Here is a 22746-nt window from a genome sequence, read left to right on the forward strand (position 1 = left end):
CAAAGGACCCAGAAAGGTCGGCGGTCCCACAAAAGATTCAAAACAAAACCACGAGACCCCCCTTCGGGGGGTCACGTGGTCTCGCACTTCAGAGAGAGCGAGTGCCAGCCGCATTCTAGCTCTGAACTCGCAGCTCTACTGATCTATCATGACCGGACGAGGCAAGGGAGGCAAGGGACTCGGCAAAGGAGGCGCCAAGCGTCACAGGAAGGTGCTCCGAGACAACATCCAGGGCATCACTAAGCCTGCCATCAGACGTCTCGCTCGCAGAGGTGGAGTCAAGCGTATTTCGGGACTTATCTACGAGGAGACCCGTGGCGTGCTCAAGGTATTCCTGGAGAACGTTATCCGGGATGCCGTCACCTACACCGAGCACGCCAAGAGGAAGACTGTGACCGCCATGGATGTCGTCTATGCTCTCAAGAGGCAGGGACGCACCCTGTACGGTTTCGGTGGTTAAGTCTCCTCCGAGCGTGCTCCCGTTTGTGAGCATGCAGTATTTAAAAAACGGCCCTTTTCAGGGCCACCACTTACCTCTCAAAAGAGCACAGAGTCCCACTTACAGTACTCCTCTAACGTAGCTTGCGCTATTCTCCCTCTCAAAACAGTCATCTCCCCGAAACCTGCACGGAAAAAAAAGCCCTCATTATCAGTTATGATGTCTACATTTTAATGCTAACAAGAGAAAACAAACATTATCTTCCTTGCCGTGCACATCTGATACACAAAGTATTGTAAATATACTACTTTAAGTATCCTTTCCTCTCTAGTTAAGTGTGTGTTCTTACATGCATAGGTCGGTAGTATCCAGCAGTCAAGAACAGAATTATACAGCATTAATGAAATGAAATCTATAATGTACTTCCTTCTTCCTTCCCTTCTGAAAATTAAATATTAAGAGGGGCCTGGAGCTACTTCACTCATTTCCCCCTTAAATAAATAACCTCAAAGGTAAGGCTATTCTTGTGCTCTCCTGGCTAATGTTACAGATGCCCTCATATTTGCAGTGTCTCATTATTGTTATTATTATCATTATTATTAGGAGAGTTGTCTGAACTGCTCTATCACTTCAGGATTTTTCCATACTTCTGTAAGATAGCTATACCAGCATGATAGACAAACAGCTCTTATCTTAAGGTGTTGGTGGCCCTGAAAAGGGCCGTTTATTTATATTTTTCCGGTGAGCCAACGCCCTGACCGAGAACAGGAACTTAAGCCTTCTTCTCAGTCTTCTTAGGCAGGAGCACTGCCTGGATGTTGGGCAGAACACCACCCTGGGCAATGGTCACTCCGGACAGCAACTTGTTCAACTCCTCGTCGTTACGGATGGCCAACTGTAAGTGACGAGGGATGATCCTGGTCTTCTTGTTGTCACGGGCTGCATTGCCCGCCAACTCAAGAACTTCAGCTGCCAGGTATTCCATGACTGCGGCCAGGTACACAGGAGCCCCAGCACCCACTCGCTCAGCGTAGTTTCCCTTGCGGAGGAGACGGTGGATACGGCCGACAGGGAACTGCAGGCCTGCACGGCTGGAGCGACTCTTGGACTTGCCCTTAACTTTTCCTCCCTTTCCTCGTCCTGACATGATGCTCTGCTGCTCTACTTCGAAAATGATACCGAATCACTCTGCGCACCAGTTTTGTAGCCTGCAAGGTTGCTCAACGTTACGAGCCAACCAATAAGGCTGCAGTAAGCTTGCGCTCATTGGCTAGTCGCATGCAGCCCTCTCGGTCTTAAAAAGAATTGCAAGGGGCCCGCAAAATCAGCCAGCCAGCCATCATTCCCTGTCTATGCTCTGAACAGGCAACAACTGCAGAGGTCCCAGTCACCGAGCGTGCACCCCGTAACCGTCAGGTCGCTCACACCTCCAGTCAACCTGCTTGTTCTGCGGTACCCTAGTACCGCCACCTGCCACCTGTAGCGCTTCACCGGTCCGCCTGCCAGCGCGAGCCCCGGCTCGCCCGCCGCCAGCTCCACTGTGTGTCGCCCGGTAACGGCGGCCATCTTGGGATTTCCTTGTCGGTCCGACTGTTCTGATATACTCTGAGAGGCCACCTTTCTGCGGTCTCTCATTTCCACACCAGCTACTCGACCGCCAACAAGTACCAGCGCAGCCGACTGGCCTTATTAGGCCAAACTAAAGCAAATTTGTTTGCGCTCAGTGTGTGCCTGCTCGTGCCTTGTCCCGGCGCGATCCGTTAAAACTACACCTGGCACGACTGGTACCCCCTGAGTGCACCCTGGTCCTCCTTGGAGTTTGACCCTAGTGCTAGTTCCTGACCCACCTCCCAGCCCCCCCCCCACCCCTTTTCTATTTCCACTAAATCTTCTTTTCTTTTCCTGTTCTTTTCTTTTCAATTCTTCTGATCACCGATATGGACACCCCCGGTGGACTGAGTAGCTGGGGCCCATATCATGATTTCAATCTTCCTCTCACTATTGAATTCTCAGATGCCCCCACCCGCCCGCACGATAACTATCTGGTTATTCCCCCCCCTGAAATTATTTCTCCTGCCAAGATAATTCTCCACAGAAGGCAAATTGCCTCTACTCTTCTTCCCCTCACCAAATTTATCAATCGGACATATGAAAATGACGACACTCATGTCATTTTCATCCTCCCGATAGTCCCTAAAGCCATCACCCCTCTATCTGACAAGCTCTCCAGCTGCAATATCCCTTTCTGCCCCGCTGACGAACTGCCTGGGTTTGACTGCGACGTAGTTGAAGAAATGGTGGAAGATGACACCGGCGAAGAAGATAAAGAAGAAGAAGAAGCCGTCGAAGTCTTCGTCGAATCTGAAGAGTCCCCTTTCGAACATCCCTTCCACTATGTTCATAAAAATTCACCTTTCCCAGTTGCACCCAAGAACAGTTTTCTCATCATCCCTCTCACCAACCCCGGCCCCATCCCCCTCACTCGTAAATCTGTCATCGAAGCAATAGAACCAGTCCTCAGCAAGCATATAGCCACCATAGAGGAAACTCACAATAACCATCTCATCCTCACCCCTCTCTACAATAAATCCATTCCCGTTATTCTCCGCAAACTTCAATATGCAGACATCCCCACCCCCATGCTCATCAATCCAGTAAGCAACACCTGCCAACCTGCCACTCTTGACCGATCCACTCAAGCCCCCTTCACAAAGCCGAAACTTACCCAGACCGACAGTATTTCATGCCAACCTCAAACCATCCAGACTGACCCCGTCCCACTTCAAACCCAGGAAGCCCAGACTGATGAATCTACTTCAACTCCTGAAACTATCCCGACTTCGACTCCCGACCCTACCTCTATACCTATTCTAAATCTTACCTCCAGCGCCACTCAGACCAGAAGAAGAAGAAGAAGAAGGAAACGCCGGTCATCAGCGCCTCAGACTTCTTCAAGCACCGAACCAGCCCCTCCCCCCCAACCCTCCCCTCCCCCCCCACCCCTCCCTGGTCATCCAATGTTATAACTGCTTGCAGTTACATCACACAGCTGCGACGTGCACCAATTCCACCCGGTGCAATAGGTGTGGTGGTGATCATCACCACACTGTCTGCGAGGTACCTCGTACCCAGGCGAGATGTGTGAACTGTGAGGGGAATCATGCGGCCTCTTTCCCTGGGTGCCCGTTCATGAAGAAGGCCATTCGGTCTCACTACAAGAATGCCAGGCACCTCCGCAAACCAAGTTCTCCACCACCACATTTCAATAGCTTCACTCCTCAACTTTCTCAACCAAGCAATAGTAACCCTGCTCTACTCTATCTTCTACTCAACCTTCTCTCTTCCCAACTTTCTCATCTCCCAGCCATGCCTCCCCGACAACTCATTGTACCCTAGTCCCCTCCCCACCAAGACCAAGATAAATCGCCTGCCCTCACTACTTGCCTTCTTCTTCCTGCAATTCAAATTACATAACAAATTCCATCTCCTACCTTGCCAACTAGCACTAGCATACTTGACTTTTTAACAGCTCAGAGAAGAGGGGTTTTCAGCTCTGACGTGGCGGACTTGCTCCGCCATAGACAGATAGATTTTGCCCCGCTAGCGCTACGCCGTGAAGCTGAACCAACGTCGCTGAAACAGATAAGTAGAGTGGCCGACGTGCGCCACGGGACTTCCAGCTACTTGACATCAACAAAAGAAAAAAAAAAAAAAAAAAAAAGCCCGCAAAATCATTCCTTTCTATGATCCCGTGGTGATTGGTGCGAGATTGCTTGATTGTTGTACTCCCTGTATTTTTATCTATGCCACGATGCTGAATTGTGTACGTCACCGTGTACTTTCAGTATAAGTTTGGTAAGATAAGAAGGTAATAGTGTGCAAATACTGTCAGTGAGTGCTTTTTGTGTTGCTGGTTGGTGTTATTTTTTTTCGGGTGTGTAATTTCTGCTTGAGTGCATTGTAGATAGTAACAATGGATGGCAATCCCCCGCCGGGAGGCGGGGAATCTTCTTCTTCCTCCTCTTGCGCTACGACCACCTCCTCGGAGGCACTAAATGCGTCTAAATCTAGTATTAATGTACTACCTGAGTACGGCTCAGCTGGCTTTGACCACAAAATGCTTGCCAGCCTGCTTTCACAGGGCATCGTTCCCGCTAAGCTTGCGGCCAAATACCCTCCATGGCATCCCGTGAATAAGGGTAATCGCAGGGTTGTCTCCAAGATGATTCTGAAAAAACGGGCGGAAAAAACCCCGAAACCATCCCCCGTTAACACCCAGAACAAGTACGAAGTATTGGCTTCACTACCAACTACAGGGTCCACGGACCCTACTGCTTATGTTCCGACCCGGTCGGAACTCCGTAAAGAGACCGAGGTTCGGCCCTCCGGGAGTGCCACTCAATCTCAATTACTTAATGAAGCCGCCTCACGGCCATTACCTGAAAGTACTGATCTGTCTGCGAGTGGTGCCCCCCCAGGAGGGGAGAGCGAGGCCATGGAGACTGAAACCGCTCAGAACCTGGGTTCGAATCCCACTTCGGACCCGGGTTCGAGCCCCTCCCAGGGTCAGAGTCCCCCTAGGAAAGTCTCCATACCGCCGATTGTCGTCGCTGATAAGTCGGAGTACCAGCGACACTATAAGTATCTGAGAACTAAATGCACTGGCGATATTAGGGTAATAAACACCAGGGATGCCCTAAAATTTCATGCTTCCAACGAAAATGACTATCAGATAATTAAACAGTATTTCTGTGATTCCGGAAAGAGTTTCTACACGCACCAGATGCCTAGTCAGAGGCTCTTAAAGGTAGTCATTAGAAATATTGTTTCATCTGTAGACGTAGACTGGATTAAGGAGGAGCTCATGGCTCTGGGGTATGAGCCTCAGGACATATTCCAGTTCACTCGAATTGACAGTATGTCTAAAAAGCGAGTACCCCTGAACGTCATGAGCGTCACCCTCCCAAACAGTGAGTTCTCTAAAACTATTTACAACCTGAAATATCTGTGCGGATCCAGAGTCAAAATAGAGGCCTATAGGGGTCGTGAGGGCCCGACTCAGTGCTACCGATGCCAGAGATGGGGCCACACGGCCAACTATTGTGCCATGCCGCTTAGATGCGTAAAGTGCGGAGAAAACCATGCGGCCGCTGCCTGTCCATTAGTGCCGACAGCACCGGCCACGTGTGTAAACTGCAAGGGCAGCCACCCGGCCTCCTGGAGAGGTTGCGAAACCTTTCGTAATATTATGGAGACCAAGGTGGTAAATGAGTACCTGAAAACTCAGAAAATGACCAGGACTCTGCCCCCCTCCCGAGAAGTAGACCCCAACTTCTCCTTCGCCCAAGCGATAGGAGGCGCACCCGCACCCCTCCCTGCATCGAACCCTGAGCCCGTTGGCACGGCATCTCCCACATCCGCTCTCTCGGGTATGGGAGATATCATTGATCTCATGAGGCAAATTAATTTTTCCAGGCTACTGCCTATTCTAAAAGAGACCGCTACTCAGCTGCGACAATGTCAGAATACGATCGATAAGATTGGAGTCCTGATAAATGCTGCAATGCAGTACTTTACAGAACCCTAATCTGTTTCCTTCTGCCTGACAATGGACCTTTCCGTTTGTGCTTGGAATTGTCAGGGAATTTCTAGTCAGAAATACGAACTTGAGTCGTTTATTTCTGACTATAAAATCGATATCCTGCTACTGGGAGAGACGTGGCTTAAACAACATAAGTCCTTCAAAATTAAGAACTTTACGATGTATCGTAAAGATAGACCTGACCGAGACGGTGGAGGTGTGGCTGTTCTGATTAAGTCAAAACTTACACACAGTACCATTGACCTCCCCCCTCTCGGAGTTATTGAGTCTCTCGGTATCGAGATTAGACATCAACAATATCATTATCGTCTTTTTGCGGCCTATTTACCCCCCAACGCCCCGCTAAATACAGCGGAACTAGATATTTTATTAAATAATCCGTCGTCCGTCCCTACCATCGTGGCAGGAGATCTCAATTCGAAGCACACTGACTGGAACTCTAGGACTATTAATCCTAAGGGTAGAATACTTCAGGAATATATGAGAGATAATGACGTCGGTATCTATGCTCCGACTGAGCCCACCATCTACCCAGCCAATGGTCGACCCGACGTCATTGACATTACGGTTTCTAAATTTTACAATAGACCTATTGACTTTGTCGTCCATAATGCCCTTGACTCTGATCACAAACCTATCATTTTCAATCTCTCTTGGGTTCGATTCGAGGCGCCATCTATTCCTAGGGAGACTCTAAATTTAGATTATAATAAATTCTCCTGGCATATAAATAAAAACTTAAATACTTTTGAACCCAAAGATAGGAATGACATTGACCGTGCTATTGTTCATCTCTATAATAAGATCAACAATGCGCGGAAATATGTCCTTCGTATCGCGAGAAATCCCGCGCACTTAACCACGCGCAATAATGGCGCTGACCACATTGTCATCTCTGACAATGTCAACGGATGCAATCTCCCGCCTAGTAGCGGTCCTGCATCCCGCGGCGGGGTCCAGAACGGCACTAATAATAATAATAATAATAATAATACCACTCACAACCAATATTTACCTAATACACTCCACCCTAATAATAATAATAATAATAACGTTCTGGACCGTCGTCAAAATGCGCACACTGCGCCAGAAACGGGTCCCGGCCTTGCTAATACCACGAACACAGCAAGACCACGGGTTCAGTCCCGCCGTGACGCCCAAGACGACTCAACGCCAGATCTCCTCAAGGATTTGATTTACATTAAAAATGCCTATAGGATTAGATGGCAAAAATTCAGAGACCCCTCCGACAGAGCTGAATACTTGGAACTAGCTCAGGAGGTTCGAAATCGACTGCTCGAAAGAAAGATTGAAAAATGGGAGGAATTATGCCGTAATCTCTCAGAAAACGAGTCAGATCGCGAATTTTGGCGGATTACTCGCAATCTGACTAGGCCCACCCCCCCCCGGCGTGCAATTCATGGCCGCCAAGGTCTAGTGTTCGACCCTTATGATAAAGCTGAGGCCTTTGCGGACTCTATTGAGAGTCAATGTGTAACTCACGATATCTCTGACGATGACGACGACGAAAACGAACGACTGACCCGTGAGATACACAGAAAGGCTTCAACTTTCAAACGACAATGGAGACCTGACAATAACATTGAAGACGTTAAGCCTCATGAGATCCGCAGGGTCATTAAGAGCTTGAATGAGAAGAAGTCTCCCGGAGATGACAAGGTATCGAATAAAGAAATTAAATCACTGCCTTACAAGGCCATTCTCTTTTTGGCATCTATTTTTTCGGCCTGCCTGAAAACGGGATATTTCCCTGGGACTTGGAAGACGGGGAAGATGGTCGTCATTCCAAAACCAGGGAAAGATAGACTTTTCCCTCAAAATTACCGTCCGATCACCTTGTTATCTCATATCTCTAAGATATTCGAGAGACTTCTACTCACACGGCTAAATGCCTACCTGGACCCGCGCAGAATAATGCGACCGGAGCAGTTTGGATTCCGGTCCAAGCGCAGCGCCCCCCTTGCGGCGCTGCGCCTGGCTCAATACATCACAAGGTCGTTCAATATACGCCGTAGCGTGCCAGCAGTATTTTTTGATGTAGAAAAAGCCTTTGACACTGTCTGGCACGAAAATCTAATTGTTAAAATGCTGGAAATTTACCATATTCCAGCCTATTTAGTCAAAATTATTCAATCTTATCTAACGAACAGGAGATTTTATGTCTCCTGCGAAGGGGAGAAATCAACCCCAAGGACCCTCCGTGCCGGAGTCCCCCAAGGGGGAGTCCTCTCCCCAACATTATACGGCCTATATGTGAACGACCTTCCCACCCTTCAGGGTGTAGAGGTCCAGCAGTATGCTGATGACATAGCCATTTTTACCACACAACGGAGGAATGACTATGCCCTCAGGGCACTGCAACAATGGATATCACTGTTTGGGAAATGGTGTGTAAGGAACAAGGCGAAAATAAATCCTGCCAAGACGCAGGCAATTGTTTTCACCAAGCGCCTTCCTAGATTTGGCCGCCTTACTATTGATAACGTCCCCCTGTCTTGGTCTAAATCTGTAAAGTACCTTGGTCTCACACTAGACCGCGGGTTAACGTGGAAACTGAATATAGAACAGGCCTTGCAGCGTGCTGCGGCAAGGGTGGCAGCCCTGAGACCTCTGCTATGGAACAGGCACATCTCTAAGTCCATTAAGAGAAACCTGTACCTTGCATGTGTCAGGCCTATACTCCTATACGGCTGTGAGGCCTGGTGCTATATTCCGAAAACACATATGCTAACCCTTCAGCGTTTTCAAAACAAAACCCTCCGCCGTATGACAAATGCTCCATTACTGCGATCTAATAGGAAAATACGGACTGAGCTTCGTGTTCCTCTTATTAGAACGCAAATAAATAAAATAGTCAGGGCGGCCAAAACTAGAATCCTTCTTAATCAGTCTACCGACCCTGGCATCCTACTCTTAAAACGGGTCGTAAGGACCAAGAAACCGAACACACGATTTAAATATCGCGGTCCTTGGCTAACTTACGACCTGTTTTAACTGGTACCATCCCCCCTATTTCGGCTTACTTTTGACTCACTCCCACTTGCGAAATTCAAAATTCTACCCCCCTGAAAATGCCCGTTTGTTAAGAAGGAAGCTCCCTCCCTCTTAAAATTTTCTTCTTCACTAGAACTCACTCCGACACTCATTTGAATTTTATCAGAGCAGCGAAGAGGGGGTTTCTTCTCTGACGCGGAGAAAATATTTTTCTCTTCTCCACGACAGATCGTTTTTTCCCCCGCCAGTGCATTATGAGATGGTGATTTTCCGACTCATCGGCTACGTCTCGGAAACAGATGAGTAGAGAGGCCGAAGTGTGCCTCGGGACTCCCATGTACTCGCTCTCAACAAAAAAAAAAAAAAAAAAAAAAAAGGCCCGCAAAATTTACTTTCTAGGAGACATCCGAGACAACCATGCCACCCAAGACAAGCGGAAAGGCAGCCAAGAAAGCCGGCAAGGCCCAGAAGAACATCTCCAAGGGAGACAAGAAGAAGAAGCGCAAGAGGAAGGAAAGCTATGCCATCTACATCTACAAGGTGCTTAAACAGGTACATCCTGATACTGGCATCTCCAGCAAGGCGATGAGCATCATGAACAGCTTTGTCAACGACATCTTCGAGCGCATCGCCGCTGAGGCTTCCCGTCTGGCCCACTACAACAAGCGCTCCACCATCACCAGTCGGGAGATCCAGACTGCCGTCCGCCTCCTGTTGCCCGGTGAGCTGGCCAAGCACGCCGTCAGTGAGGGTACCAAGGCAGTTACCAAATACACCAGCTCCAAGTAAGGTGCCAGGTTTTCTGCCTTGCTGCATTCTTAACAAACGGCCCTTTTCAGGGCCACCACACCTTTAAAAAAAAGAGCAGCATCTGTTAGCCTTGTTATCAACTCCACTCTGATTTTATCTATCTGTCCTACTTCATATACATCGAAAGACAGTGCAAAACATTCAAATCATAAGCTAACGAGGGAAGAACTACTACTACTACTACTACTACTACTGCATTACCTTATTGCTAAAAATCCTCCTGCTTTGTCCTTTACAATGAAAACCAGACCAACCCCCATGGCACTACAGCCCCTAAGCAAGCAGGCTGAGTGGACCTCAAAGCAGCCATTAGAACGAGGTAAAATTCCTTTGCCTGGCCGGGAATTGAACCCGGGCCCCCCAGCTACGAGGCAGGCACGCTGCCCCTGCGCTACAGCGCCGGCCCCTTCACAACCACCTTCAGTAATTATTATTATTATTATTATTATTATTATTATTATTATTATTATTATTATTATTACAACCCTAGACACTTCCCGTGTGTGTGTGCGCGCGCGCGCCAGCGCGCGCGTTTTTTTGGGGTTAGGTTACGAGAAGTGGGGTTAAGTCGAGTTAGGTTACGTTTCGCCGCGGAGCGCGACAACCACCCGCGCCCGCTCCGCGACGGCGACCTCCGAGCACACCCCTGCACCATTGCCAACGCCCCCGCGCCACAAAGACCTCCAGGAAACTCGCTTTGCGGTTCGTATGGACGTTTCAAGCTCCGTTCTCTCGCCAACGGCCATACCATGTTGAATACACCGGTTCTCGTCCGATCACCGCAGTTAAGCAACATTGGGCGTGGTCAGTACTTGGATGGGTGACCGCTTGGGAACACCACGTGCCGTTGGCTCAATTCCCTTTTTACCAAGTTTCCCAGTCCCAGTACGACAACTTACTTTCAACTTTTGCCTCAGGCCAGCAGAAATTGCTTAAATCACGTTTTTTGTTACGTCTGAAACTAGCTAGACCTTTTGCTGCTCTTCGACCCCGTGTGGCTATACAGGAACGAAGCTTAGCGTAGTATTGCATTTCCTCCTAGGTGACCGGCCTAACCTGGCGGCGGCGACATCATTATTATTATTATTATTATTATTATTATTATTATTATTATTATTATTATTATTATTATTATTATTATTCGTGTCTCTCTCTCTCTCTCTCTCTCTCTCTCTCTCTCTCTGTGTGTGTGTGTGTGTGTGTGTGTGTGTGTGTGTGTGTGTGTGTCGACCTAGGGGACCCTTGCTGAGCCTAGCACCGCTTCCAATTACTCGTGCCAGGATTTTAACTTTCGTACCTCCTATCGTACGTCCCTATGTCTAAACTTGCTGTTCTTATTCTTTTAGGTTAGTGTAGCTTATCCTGCAGGCCTCTTATGGCACATAACATCATTCTACGTCCTATTTCTCCCAATATTAAGATTATTAAAGGGCGGAACGAGGCTTCCAAACTCCCCGCCCACCTTGAAAATCGCGAGGAAGGTGGTTTCCATGCAACGTCATCGACACTGTCGTGATTACAATGAAAGCCATGTCCTAGCAACCGACCGCGGCATTTAGCAGCCCCTCAAAGAGTCGAACAATTTCCTTTTATGTTCTTCCAGGTAAGTAGCTATTCAAATTACGACACGGTTCGGCAATAAGTTACAAGTTTGTAGTACGCTCGTGTCTCTCCCGGGCTTCCTTACGAACGGTAGGGCACCAGTGCAGTACAGTGGCCTACACACAGCCCGCTATCTTCGAAGTGCGTGTGTTGCGATGTAACGTAGTTTTGAAGCCTAGGAACTTGTAAAACTCTTTCATTTCTATCAAAGACGAGACGCCCTTCAAATAAGACTGAGAAGGTAACCTTTTGACGACAAGGGTTAGTTCAAAGAGTCGTGACGTTTTAGGTTAGGTGAAGGGAGGAAAGCACTCGTTTTTGTTGTTTGTACGTCAGCTGACCGATCTTTTGGCAAGTGATAAATTGAGTAGAACGAATCGGAACTCCGGATAGTTACTGTTACCGTCCTAGAATTAAAATTAGACCATTCTGAGCCCTACTTGACAGGTTCGACACCGGCTCACTCGCGTGATATTTCGATGGTCTGTAGATATGGGCGCATAAAAAGAACTCCTGCGGGACAAACTTCCGGCACCTCGGCATCTACGAAAGGCGTAAGATAATAGTGAACATAACCTTACTAGTAGTACCACCACCACCATTACTGCTACTAATACGACTATTACTTAAGGCAGTGGACAATTTCGAACTCAAGCAATAATGTGTCCATTTGCTGACCACCTGATCACTGCCTCTTGCCTTACTACTACAGGCTAGCGTTCAAGGAAAGAAAGAAAGAAAGAAAGAAAGAAAGAAAGAAAGAAAGAAAGAAAGAAAGAAAGAAATAAGTTACCGTTCTTCCCAAGTCAGGTTAGGATTTCTGCATCAGACACGGCTAGGGCTGATCGTGGATCTACTAATACCTAACATGCTCAATTGTGCACCGTTATATCATCACCAGTCGTGAAGTCACAGCTGCATCTTCTAATTACAGGGTAGATGCTACATATTTTGGGCAATATATAACCCAGGTTTGGCTTGGATAACCTAAAAATATTCAGGTACTGGGTCTGGCCTGGTTATATCAAGTGTCACCCTAGATCAGCAGGGCTAAGAATCATCAGGTCTCTGTCATGAATTTAAATGGCTTAGTACCCCTCATTATGGTGTACCTCTCTTCATATTTGAGGGAAGAGGAGTAAAACTTAAAACTTTATTGCCTGTCTTAAACCAACTGCTTTCTTTGGGGTATTGTCTAGCACAAACTTCTAAGGCGACCACATCACCCAGCCCGATGCTCGAATACTGCTTGGGCAGGGGTGTAGGTGGTGGTTAGTGGTTGCAAGAAGGGTCCTGGAAGGGAGGGATAATAAGCCAGTACGCCACTTGCTCTTAAGTCTGTACCTTTCATTATACGGTTTCATTAACTATTTTTTACACCTGCCCTGTAGTATGGTACCATTTAGTAAGAGGTCTCTAGAGTTTGGCCTAGTACAACCTTCAATGAAAGTAGTTTTCAGGAGTGGTTAGGTACCCCTATACTTACTTTCTTTCTTTCTTTCTTTCTTTCTTTCTTTCTTTCTTTCTTAGATTACAAGGTGTCGGTAAAACAGCTGATCGTTGCTTATGTACAAAAAAATGTTCATACATGGGCTTTCATTCGCTGAGGTAAATGATAATGATAATAATAATAATAATAATAATAATAATAATAATAATAATAATAATAATAATGGCAAGAACACAAAGGGTCCTTTTCTCTGCAGCTGATTTTTAGCATGAAGGACAGAGGCTGTCATGATGATGATGATTACCGAGTGATACCGTTAAGCTAAAACCCAGTAGGGGATTAATATTAACAGCAGGGAACGTTGTGCAGAATCATTCAGTAAAGATGTAATGGCAGGGGGGGGGGGGAAGAGGGCGTTCAGTATAATACACCATCAACCCAAGTACAGTGCATATTTAGCTCTATGTTATGTTATGCTCTCTCTGCTCTCTGTACCTTTATTTGGCCCTACAACTTGTCTCACCAAGTGAAGGAGATCTTACACATAGTTACTGTACTGTACTTAATTTCACGCTGACTTCAACTGCTAGTAGGATACGCACGTCGAACCATGCAGAAACCTGCACGATTTCAAACGACTGCCGACTAGATAGCGACTAGGCCGAAGAAAGAAAGGGCATCTTATAAATCGAGAGCGACAATTCATTTTCGAGGTTAGGGTTACCGCATGGTTCTCTTAGCCAAAGAAATCATGAAACCATTTTGCGAGTAAAAACTGATGTTACCTGAATTTTGGATACAGTTATTACTACCATCATCATCATCATCATCATCATCATCATCATCATCATCATCATACGCTACTCTGTATGATGAAGGTGGGTAGCAAGATCGAGTCTCGGCGCGATCAGTTGGCTTCAAATTCTGCTTCACCTCGTTCAGAGTATACATATTCAAGGTAAAAACAAGAGCTTCTCTCAAAAAATAAACTCCTATTGAAGGGTCATTAAACACAACTTCTTCTTCTTCTTCTTCTTCTTCTTCTTCTTCTTCTTCTTCTTCTTCTTCTTCTTCTTATTATTATTATTATTATTATTATTATTATTATTATTATTATTATTATTATTATTATTATTATTATTATTATTATTTTCCTTTCTTTCTTTCTTTCTTTCTTTCTTTCTTTCTTTCTTTCTTTCTTTCTTTCAGGACCATTTAAGTGAGATGTTAGCTGTATGAGTGTTGCAGCACCTCAAACCTTTACATTTTTTCCTTGTAAGTTGTGGCAATGTCTTGCAGAGAAGTTTGTTGGGAAACCATGGTCCTTCCTTCCTTCCTTCCTTCCTTCCTTCCTTCCTTCCTTCCTTCTTTCCTTCCTTCCTTCCTTCCTTCCATCCATCCAATAAATCTGCTGAGTTGCTGTCTCAAAGGGTCTCTCATCCTAAAGAAATTTGACCGAAGGTAAGGGATGTTGCCAGGTCTATCAAACTGACAGACTTATCATCTCCTGGTACAGGAAATCTGTTCTTTGAAGAGTCTGGACTGACTGCCCCTTCCTCCGTCACGGTGTTCTCAATCCTGCCTTCGCAGCCCACTGGAGGCAGTAAGATACGACTCACAATGCCTCCATCCAGCAGGCGAGGGGTGAAGCCTCTCCTGAGGCGGTACAGGCTCTGTAGCGAACTGGAAATTTAATTATGCCCTAAGAAACATCTAGAGGTTCCCTTGGGCAGGCTGTCCCTTTTCCCAACCTGAGCTTTCGACCCCCGACAGGGGCTGAAAGCTGCTGGATGTGAGAGACTGTACAGAGTTGAGAGCCTTATAAATAGAGGCCTAAAGGCTAGGACTTTACGAGATTGGCGCTACCTGCAGGAAAGCAGGAGTCGAACGAGTCATGGAGGCTAGCTTCTAACTTATGTCCTTTATCCTGTAGGTCCTTTCAAGCAAAGCTACAAGAGGCAGATTACAGCAGGTCTGCTTCACTCTGTGGAAAACTACCTAAAGGCTGACTTGCCTTTGCTCTCACTCGGAAGGGGTTAGAGCCTGAGGATGGCCGTTCAGCTCCATTGCTAGAGGAAGGATTGGGCTTCCTTCAGGTAAGAGGGGGTCACTCCCGGGGGCGTCGCGACGACGACGGCCGCCCCTAAACGTCGGCATGGAGAGGCGGCTGGTGAAATGCTGCCCATCGAACGCACCTCCATCAGGACGCCCGAAGCAAGGTGACGAGTACTTCTGCCACCTGAGGAGCAGCGTCAAACCTTTGACTATCCCTTCCTAACCGAACCCTGATTGTAACCCACCCCTTAAAGACGCAGGGAGCACGAGAAAGGAGCTAGGAAGCACGTCCCCAACTTGTCGCCGCGCAACCCACCCGACAGCCAGCCACTGCTGTTTCCTGCGCGGTCCGAGTAGCCTGATACACTCAGATAACCAGGGGAGAGCGCGAACACATTCTGATCGTGACCATGGCTGACACAGCAACAGCATCGGCAGCATCTGCACCCGCCTCGGCTCCGGCCCAGGCGTCGCCCAAGAAGAGCAAGGCTTCTGCATCGAAGAAACCTCGCACCAAGCCTGCCCATCCGAAAACCTCCGAGATGGTGGGCAGTGCCATCAAGAGCCTAAAGGAACGAGGTGGATCTTCTCTGCAGGCTATCAAGAAGTACATCTCTGCCAACTACAAGGTGGACTCTGAGAAGCTGGCCCCTTTCATCAAGAAGTACCTGAAATCTGCCGTGGCTTCCGGAGAGCTGGTCCAGACCAAGGGGAAGGGAGCTTCAGGTTCCTTCAAGCTCGCTTCGGCTGCCAAGCCGGAGAAGGCCAGCGCAGCCCCTGTCAAGCGGTCCGCTGCCCCCAAGGAGAAGCGCATCCCCAAGGCGAAGAAGGCTGGTGGAGCCAAGGCTGCAGCCAAGAAAGCCATTTCCAAAAAGCCTGCTGAGAAGAAGAAGGCCGCTCCTGCTCCCAAACCCAAGCAGAAGGCTCCTTCCAAGGCTAAGAAGGCCGCCAAGGTGCCCACTAAGAAGCCTAAGGCACCTAAGCCTAAAAAGGCCGCTAAGCCCAAGGCCTCGCCTAAAAAGGCTCCAGCAAAAAGGAAGTGAGGACATTTCGTGTTCTTGCTTCCTTCTACACGCACCTCTTGCTCTCGTAAGAGCAGAGGAAAAACGGCCCTTATCAGGGCCATCAATTTTATTCCCCAAGAGAGCATATTATGTCAGTCACTGTCCAAGGCTGGAACCCTGGCCTCTCCTATCTCTGCCTCCTAAACAGGCTAGTTTGTCTCATTGCGGGGCGACTCACTCTTCGAATTTCATTATTATTGTACTTGACTACATTTTTCTTTATCCTTACTTACTGCACTTTTGCTGTTGCTGTTGTTGTTGTTGTTATTATTATTATTATTATTATTATTATTATTATTATTATTATTATAACTATCACCTCCTAGATATTAATTAATGAATTATTGTACTCAGTACTCAAGATTATTATTATTATTATTATTATTATTATTATTATTATTATTATTATTATTTTCTGTTACTCTTAGATTTTTCCTTGAACCTAGAGGAACCACTAGCTTTTTTTTTTTCTTTTCGTTTTCCTTCTATCCTAGACCAGAGAGACAATAACTACTCTTCTAGGAAATTTTGGTGGCCCTGAAAAGGGCCGTTTGGTAAAGCTCCAGCCATAAGACAAGCACCGGACTTAGGCACGTTCGCCACGGATGCGGCGGGCGAGCTGGATGTCCTTAGGCATGATGGTGACACGCTTGGCGTGGATGGCACACAAGTTGGTGTCTTCAAAAAGACCCACCAGGTAGGCCTCACTGGCCTCCTGCAAGGCCATGACAGCCGAGCTCTGGAAGCGCAGGTCGGTCTTGAAGTCCTGAGCTATCTCTCTCACCAGCCGCTGGAAGGGCAGCTTGCGGATCAGAAGCTCAGTGCTCTTCTGGTAGCGCCTGATCTCACGCAGGGCCACGGTGCCGGGCCTGTAACGATGAGGCTTCTTCACTCCTCCGGTGGCAGGCGCGCTCTTACGGGCAGCCTTGGTGGCCAGTTGCTTGCGCGGGGCCTTGCCTCCGGTAGATTTACGTGCAGTCTGCTTAGTACGGGCCATCACGTGCTCACTGTCGACTCGTCCCAGGAAGAATGGTGCGGGGGCTTGCTGCCCGGCTGTTTTATTGCTTCGCTTCCCCCACCCTCGGTAGCAGCTGCACTCCCATTGGCCGGGCGGTGCTGACGTCACCGGGGCCAGGCACTTTCAACAAAAGCGAGGGGTCGCGAGTGCCAGCCGCATTCTAGCTCTGAACTCGCAGCTCTACTGATCTATCATGACCGGACGAGGCAAGGGAGGCAAGGGACTCGGCAAAGGAGGCGCCAAGCGTCACAGGAAGGTGCTCCGAGACAACATCCAGGGCATCACTAAGCCTGCCATCAGACGTCTCGCTCGCAGAGGTGGAGTCAAGCGTATTTCGGGACTTATCTACGAGGAGACCCGTGGCGTGCTCAAGGTATTCCTGGAGAACGTTATCCGGGATGCCGTCACCTACACCGAGCACGCCAAGAGGAAGACTGTGACCGCCATGGATGTCGTCTATGCTCTCAAGAGGCAGGGACGCACCCTGTACGGTTTCGGTGGTTAAGTCTCCTCCGAGCGTGCTCCCGTTTGTGAGCATGCAGTATTTAAAAAACGGCCCTTTTCAGGGCCACCACTTACCTCTCAAAAGAGCACAGAGTCCCACTTACAGTACTCCTCTAACGTAGCTTGCGCTATTCTCCCTCTCAAAACAGTCATCTCCCCGAAACCTGCACGGAAAAAAAAGCCCTCATTATCAGTTATGATGTCTACATTTTAATGCTAACAAGAGAAAACAAACATTATCTTCCTTGCCGTGCACATCTGATACACAAAGTATTGTAAATATACTACTTTAAGTATCCTTTCCTCTCTAGTTAAGTGTGTGTTCTTACATGCATAGGTCGGTAGTATCCAGCAGTCAAGAACAGAATTATACAGCATTAATGAAATGAAATCTATAATGTACTTCCTTCTTCCTTCCCTTCTGAAAATTAAATATTAAGAGGGGCCTGGAGCTACTTCACTCATTTCCCCCTTAAATAAATAACCTCAAAGGTAAGGCTATTCTTGTGCTCTCCTGGCTAATGTTACAGATGCCCTCATATTTGCAGTGTCTCATTATTGTTATTATTATCATTATTATTAGGAGAGTTGTCTGAACTGCTCTATCACTTCAGGATTTTTCCATACTTCTGTAAGATAGCTATACCAGCATGATAGACAAACAGCTCTTATCTTAAGGTGTTGGTGGCCCTGAAAAGGGCCGTTTATTTATATTTTTCCGGTGAGCCAACGCCCTGACCGAGAACAGGAACTTAAGCCTTCTTCTCAGTCTTCTTAGGCAGGAGCACTGCCTGGATGTTGGGCAGAACACCACCCTGGGCAATGGTCACTCCGGACAGCAACTTGTTCAACTCCTCGTCGTTACGGATGGCCAACTGTAAGTGACGAGGGATGATCCTGGTCTTCTTGTTGTCACGGGCTGCATTGCCCGCCAACTCAAGAACTTCAGCTGCCAGGTATTCCATGACTGCGGCCAGGTACACAGGAGCCCCAGCACCCACTCGCTCAGCGTAGTTTCCCTTGCGGAGGAGACGGTGGATACGGCCGACAGGGAACTGCAGGCCTGCACGGCTGGAGCGACTCTTGGACTTGCCCTTAACTTTTCCTCCCTTTCCTCGTCCTGACATGATGCTCTGCTGCTCTACTTCGAAAATGATACCGAATCACTCTGCGCACCAGTTTTGTAGCCTGCAAGGTTGCTCAACGTTACGAGCCAACCAATAAGGCTGCAGTAAGCTTGCGCTCATTGGCTAGTCGCATGCAGCCCTCTCGGTCTTAAAAAGAATTGCAAGGGGCCCGCAAAATGGTTGGTAGCCAATCCTCGGGGGAGAATCTTAAGTGCTTACATGAGAGACAGTGACGTCAAGGTGTGTGCTCCCACGGAGCCCACAATATACCCGGCTAATGGGTTACCTGACGTCATTGATGTGACCGTATCAAAATATTATAACAGAACAATTGATTTTGTTGTTCCACATGAATTGAATTCTGACCACAATCCCATTGTTTTCAATCTTGTCTGGGAGCGCTTGGAGGGGCCAACTCGTTCGATCCCTCCCATCAACTTGGACTACCACAAGTTCAGGAAACATGTGGATCGAAATTTTAAACCTTTTGACATCCGCACCCGGGATGATGTTGACCGGGCAGTCGAGCATCTTACTGGTAAGATTCTCAATGCACGGAAACACATCCAGGCTGTTGCCCGAAATTCTCGTTCGGCCCGCGGTCCACAAGTTGAGGAGGGCCTACCCGATCTCCTCAAGGATTTGATCAAGATCAAAAATCTCTATCGGAAGAGATGGCAACTCTATCGCGACCCAGATGACAAGGCAGAATACCAGGAACTTGCCCGTGTCGTCCGCCAACGGCTGCTGGAACACAAGATTGAAAAATGGGAAGAACTCTGTCGCACTCTCACTGAAAACGACTCAGACCGTGAGTTTTGGAGGGTTACTCGCAGTCTGACTCGAACACGAGAACCCCGTCGAGCACTTCACGGCCGCCGGGGTCTCGTTTTCTCCCCTCTGGAGAAAGCTGAAGCTTTCGCTGACTCCATTGAGAGTCAGTGTGTAGTACACTACACCCGCCACGATGACGACCGTACCGACCGACAGATTGAACGAAAAGCTTCAGCTCTCAGGCAAAGTAGGACGCCACGAGACACTGTGACTGACATCACACCAGCGGAGGTCCGCCGGTGTATCAAAGGACTTAGTGAGAATAAGTCTCCCGGGGCTGATAGGGTCACTGTTAAAGAAATCAAGTCCCTCCCATACAGGGCTGTGGTATTTCTAGCTGCCCTCTTCACGGCCTGCCTTTCCCTGGGTTATTACCCAACGGCCTGGAAGACGGCAAAGATTTGTCTGATTCCCAAGCCGGGGAAAGACAGGCTCTTTCCACAGAATTACCGCCCTATCAGCCTTCTCTCCCACTTGTCCAAAATTTTCGAGAGACTTATTCTCAAACGCCTCAATTCATACCTTGTAACCAGTAGGATATTGAGACCGGAGCAGTTTGGTTTCCGGGCCAAACGCTCAGCTCCATTGGCGGTATTGCGCCTGGTCCAATATGCTACGAGATCGTTCACATTACGGCGTAGCGTGCCAGCGGTCTTTTTCGATGTCGACAAAGCTTTTGATACCGTCTGGCACGATAATCTACTTGTGAAACTGGGGGAATTATACAAAGTCCCTCTCTACCTACTCAAAATTATTCAGTCCTATCTTCGGGATCGACAGTTTTTTGTCACCTGCGATGGTGAGAACTCCACCCCTCGGCGCTTATTGGCAGGAGTGCCTCAGGGAGGGGCACTATCGCCTACCTTGTACGCCCTATATGTGAACGATCTCCCCAAGGTAGCGGGAGTAGAAATTCAGCAATACGCTGATGACATTGCAGTTTATACCGCTCAGCGAAGATATTGTGATGCCACAGCGAAAATGCAAGCCTGGATTAATCAATTTTTATCCTGGTGTACCAAGAACAAGGTCAAAATTAACCCGGACAAAACCCAGGCAATCCTCTTTTCGAAGCGGCGTCCGAGGTTTTGTCATCTTAAAATCCGGCGCACCGAGCTGCCATGGTTGAGCCGTGTCAAGTACCTTGGTATGACCCTGGACAAAGCACTAACCTGGAGATGGAATGTGGACCAGGCATTACAGCGAGCCAACGCCAGAACAGTAGCATTGCGCCCTCTGCTGCTGAATCGGCATCTCGGCGATCGTATCAAGAGGTCCTTGTACCTTGCGTGCGTTCGACCTATCTTCCTATATGGCTGTGAGGCCTGGTGCTACATGGCCAAGACGCACATTCGGCGACTCCAGGTGTTCCAGAACAAGGTACTGCGGCGCATGACCGGTTCACCATGGTACACATCAAATTTGAGGATTCGTCAGAATCTCCAAATCCCCACTGTCCAGCAGCAGATCTTCAAACAGGTTAGGATGACAAGATCTCGGATCACCCTGACTCAATCGAATGATGAGGGTCTTCTCTTGCTCAAACGGGTCATCAGGACCAAGAAGCCAACAACACGTTACCGCCACCGCGGCCCTTGGCTCCTGTATACCAAATTCTAGTTTCGGCCTTTTCCAAATTTTTCACAACGTTGTTCAGGTAATCACTAAAAGGTACTAAATTCTGTTTCAATAAGACTGACCCACTTCCTAGTTGACATCATGTTATGGCCCAGCGATGAGGGGGTTTCAATTCTGCCCCACCTTCTCCGGTGGGAAAGAGTGATTTTTCCCCCGCCAGTGTAGGTAACTCGCGACTTTTTCTGACTCATCAGGTAACCACGGAAACAGATGAGTAAGAGGGCATATTTTTTCGCCCTGGGGCTCCCATATACTTGATCTCACTAGAAAAAAAAAAAAAAAAAAAAAAAACCCGCAAAATTTACTTTCTAGGAGACATCCGAGACAACCATGCCACCCAAGACAAGCGGAAAGGCAGCCAAGAAAGCCGGCAAGGCCCAGAAGAACATCTCCAAGGGAGACAAGAAGAAGAAGCGCAAGAGGAAGGAAAGCTATGCCATCTACATCTACAAGGTGCTTAAACAGGTACATCCTGATACTGGCATCTCCAGCAAGGCGATGAGCATCATGAACAGCTTTGTCAACGACATCTTCGAGCGCATCGCCGCTGAGGCTTCCCGTCTGGCCCACTACAACAAGCGCTCCACCATCACCAGTCGGGAGATCCAGACTGCCGTCCGCCTCCTGTTGCCCGGTGAGCTGGCCAAGCACGCCGTCAGTGAGGGTACCAAGGCAGTTACCAAATACACCAGCTCCAAGTAAGGTGCCAGGTTTTCTGCCTTGCTGCATTCTTAACAAACGGCCCTTTTCAGGGCCACCACACCTTTAAAAAAAAGAGCAGCATCTGTTAGCCTTGTTATCAACTCCACTCTGATTTTATCTATCTGTCCTACTTCATATACATCGAAAGACAGTGCAAAACATTCAAATCATAAGCTAACGAGGGAAGAACTACTACTACTACTACTACTACTACTGCATTACCTTATTGCTAAAAATCCTCCTGCTTTGTCCTTTACAATGAAAACCAGACCAACCCCCATGGCACTACAGCCCCTAAGCAAGCAGGCTGAGTGGACCTCAAAGCAGCCATTAGAACGAGGTAAAATTCCTTTGCCTGGCCGGGAATTGAACCCGGGCCCCCCAGCTACGAGGCAGGCACGCTGCCCCTGCGCTACAGCGCCGGCCCCTTCACAACCACCTTCAGTAATTATTATTATTATTATTATTATTATTATTATTATTATTATTATTATTATTATTATTATTATTATTACAACCCTAGACACTTCCCGTGTGTGTGTGCGCGCGCGCGCCAGCGCGCGCGTTTTTTTGGGGTTAGGTTACGAGAAGTGGGGTTAAGTCGAGTTAGGTTACGTTTCGCCGCGGAGCGCGACAACCACCCGCGCCCGCTCCGCGACGGCGACCTCCGAGCACACCCCTGCACCATTGCCAACGCCCCCGCGCCACAAAGACCTCCAGGAAACTCGCTTTGCGGTTCGTATGGACGTTTCAAGCTCCGTTCTCTCGCCAACGGCCATACCATGTTGAATACACCGGTTCTCGTCCGATCACCGCAGTTAAGCAACATTGGGCGTGGTCAGTACTTGGATGGGTGACCGCTTGGGAACACCACGTGCCGTTGGCT

At 48.1% G+C, this 22746-nt stretch overlaps 2 non-coding genes across 2 annotated transcripts; both read left to right on the forward strand.

Moving 5' to 3' along the window:
- Positions 1 to 10600: 10600 nt before the first annotated feature.
- LOC137500673 (5S ribosomal RNA) lies at positions 10601 to 10719 on the forward strand. The gene has a single exon (XR_011018182.1). It is a non-coding gene; the product is annotated as a 5S ribosomal RNA (ribosomal RNA).
- An 11908-nt stretch (positions 10720 to 22627) lies between these two features.
- Positions 22628 to 22746, forward strand: LOC137500674 (5S ribosomal RNA). Its single transcript, XR_011018183.1, has one exon. It is a non-coding gene; the product is annotated as a 5S ribosomal RNA (ribosomal RNA).

The sequence above is a fragment of the Anabrus simplex genome, chromosome 4 (assembly GCF_040414725.1).
Source record: "Anabrus simplex isolate iqAnaSimp1 chromosome 4, ASM4041472v1, whole genome shotgun sequence".
NCBI lineage: Eukaryota > Metazoa > Arthropoda > Insecta > Orthoptera > Tettigoniidae > Anabrus > Anabrus simplex.